A 3038-nucleotide genomic window follows, 5' to 3' on the forward strand; every position below is an offset into this window, starting at 1 on the left:
AATGCCCCCATTCTGCTGTTCTCTTTCTATTCTGCTGTTAAAATAAGCTTCAAAACATTGACAGGTTCTTGGAATTAAGCTTTTAAATACCAATTAACTTCTGACCATGTAAGGTTACACACTACCTCATCATGTTCCATAATCTCATAGATTCTAAAATGCTGAAATAAGCCTAGAGTAGAACATCAAGAGAATAGAATGGTAAAAGTAGGATTAGCCTTTTCAGACTAGTGTCACATATTTCATGCAATTGTAAGCGGAGTCCTTAAATGGAAGATGTCTTGGAAACCATGCCTTTAAGCAGAGACAACTACAAATAAAAAGAAAAGACATTGAAGATTCTTATTCAAAAGCACTGTCATTGCCTTAGCATTATTTAATCTTTGAGATATCTTCCTATATAGATGCATCTCTTTTCATTACCAGAACCCTGGTACCTGTTCTCCTGTGAATGTCTGCAATTGACAGGGATAAAAAATAGAAATGAAAAGCACAAGCGTCTACTCACTAGGGAGCTGGGAACTGAGTCACAGTGTCTGCCAAGAGACACAGTTCCTGCCAAGTAGGAATGCTCTCAGAATAAGCAGAGATCTGTGCCCAGTTTCTTATTGGAAACTGATGTCAGGGAATGCCAGCACACCAAAAGTACTAAAAATAGATCATGCAAAGGAGAGCTAGGTAGTCCATACAAAGTTGGTATAAACAGGATAATTCCAAAGTCCCTGATATGCTTCTTGAGACTCCCAGACAGCTCGACTGACACAAAAGAACACCGTTTAGTCCATGTGACTTGTAGATTAACACAGACACTGACCCAGGAGGGACTTCCAACGGAAAGTGTAATCATTGGATCTTGGGCTGCCAGATGAACCCAATTCTCTTCTCTTAGGTAGGAACTGGGAATACCTTCAGCTGCAGAAGGTGTGCTCTGGTCAAGCTGCTAAACCGAAGGAATGAGACAAGGGAGGTGAGAAGAGCATGCTGCATCAGGGAAGATGTATGGATGTATGTATCTTTGCAGAGATCTGGCACCGTCCAAAGCCTGAAACCCATAGCAATCAGGAGGAATGTTCAAAACCTGTGCTTGAGCAGGGATAGGACAAAGATTTCCAGGACTATGAGACTTGGAAGCTGGGAACACTTAGGGCTCAAAGAGAGGGGCAAAGCCCAGGTGGTGATGCCCTGAATCATACTATTAAAGGGAAAGGAAACAGAAACATATTGCATGTCAACTCCTGGCTGCAGAGTTGTCATGTTCAGGACTTCTGTTCCTGTAACTATGAACCTACTTCAAGGAATAAGAGCTGCTGAAGATAAAGAGGTTTCAGGCATCATAGTTGCCTATGAATAACACAAGGAAGAGAACTTCAAGCAAGATTCATCATAGAAAAGATAGCAAAGCCTGAAATATGCAGGAGAATGTGTGTGGGAAAGGACAATGGGGGGGAGGGGGAAGTGGTGTTCACATTTCCCTTGAAATGTTGAAGTGACTACATCCATCTGAAGTGCCCTTGTTCTAATGTGCACAGCACAGGATAGAAACAAGGAACTGGATGTCAATAAGAAATTACAGAGCATACTAAATTTATACCAGAATATTATAAACAACTGCACTACTGTGATATAGTAGGATTTGAAAAAAGGTAGGCAGAGAAGGTGACAAGGTGTGTAAGTTGTTGAATGCATGTCCTGGACTAACTTCAGATGCTGCTATACTTGTCCTGCAGGTAAAGAATATCTGCCTCACTATAATGATAATAAATGGCAGCTGTGACTACAATCAGTAGAGCTTCAAGATCCTAAGGAAAGACAAGAAGGCAAGTAGCAAGGAATTTTGACTTCAGGAGAGGAGGTTTATTCAGGAGGCTGGCAGGCAAGATTTTGGGTTCCCGAATTATCAGATAGCATACAGTGAATTTTCATTTGCATTTTATTATAGATTGACGAGAAGGAATATATTGTGAAGAAACTGGAGTGAAGAATTACTGAAGAATAGCACAAAGAGACATTATTTTTTAAGTATGCCATCTTCTTTAAAGGATGACCTTAAAATGTAAAAAAAAAAAAAAAAAAAAAAAAAAAAAAAAGACGACAAAGTTTTTGGTTCTTAAAAGAAGAGGAGCTATGAAACCAAGTGATGGATTACATTTATAGAGATAAAAGAAAAACTGGAGGGGATATCAAGACTGAAAGGACAGAAAGGTTGGTAAGAAAAGTGACATTCCTAAGTTTTAATAGAGAAGATTGGTAACTTCAGCGCATGAATCCAGTGGAACTATGTCCAAGACCTATTACACATGTTTTTAAGATGAAAAAAACCACAAATCTTCAACTAGCAAGTTTTAGTAATTAAATGATTCAGCACTACCGTTGTGCTTTGAAAGCATATTAAAATTAATTTTATTCTCCTTAGAGATATGTGTTGTTTTAAAATAGTTCTGATCGTCCAGAAATTCATTTTGAAAACACATTCCCATTTTCAGCCTTTTACTGTTTTCTGAAACTCACTATATTCATGAAATTATGAAAGGAGATGAGGTAGGTTAGTCAGTTATTGGGGGGATGGATATAGAAACACAGCATTTCTAAGTCTTTTCAGACTTTTCAGATTGTTGAAGATTAAAGCAAGAAAACAATTCATGTTGATGTATCTGAACTGAAAATAAATTCAAAAATCAGTTCAGGAACATTCTAAAGATGTTATTTCATTTCTTTATTGATGATTGATGAGTAGACTTTTTTTTTTTTTTTTTTTTTCTTATCTGGCTTCCTCAATGAACATGCTGTCCAAATATCTGAAAAAAGTTGTTCTGGCTTATACTTGCAGTTTTATTTTTATGGAACTCCAATTCACTAATCTTCACTTACAAGTGTGACTTGAAAGAGTCCAGGGAGATTGGTAAAAGGCCTAATTTTATAAGACAAATCAAGGGTTAGAGACATCTACTGCCAGTTTATAAATCATTGCTGATCTTTAAAACAGATTATTAGTCATTTTGTTATCTACTTTCAGTTCCAACACTCTGTAAGCATACACA

At 37.4% G+C, this 3038-nt stretch overlaps 1 long non-coding RNA gene across 1 annotated transcript; it reads left to right on the forward strand.

Moving 5' to 3' along the window:
• The first annotated feature begins 926 nt into the window (after positions 1-926).
• On the forward strand, positions 927-2663 carry LOC136286010 (uncharacterized). The gene is made up of 3 exons (XR_010719677.1): positions 927-1005; positions 1728-1817; positions 1940-2663. It is a non-coding gene; the product is annotated as an uncharacterized lncRNA (long non-coding RNA).
• The last annotated feature ends 375 nt before the right edge of the window (positions 2664-3038 follow it).

The sequence above is a fragment of the Chamaea fasciata genome, unplaced genomic scaffold (assembly GCF_029207755.1).
Source record: "Chamaea fasciata isolate MVZ Bird 193981 ecotype frontalis unplaced genomic scaffold, bChaFas1.0.hap1 SCAF_2, whole genome shotgun sequence".
Lineage (NCBI taxonomy): Eukaryota > Metazoa > Chordata > Aves > Passeriformes > Sylviidae > Chamaea > Chamaea fasciata.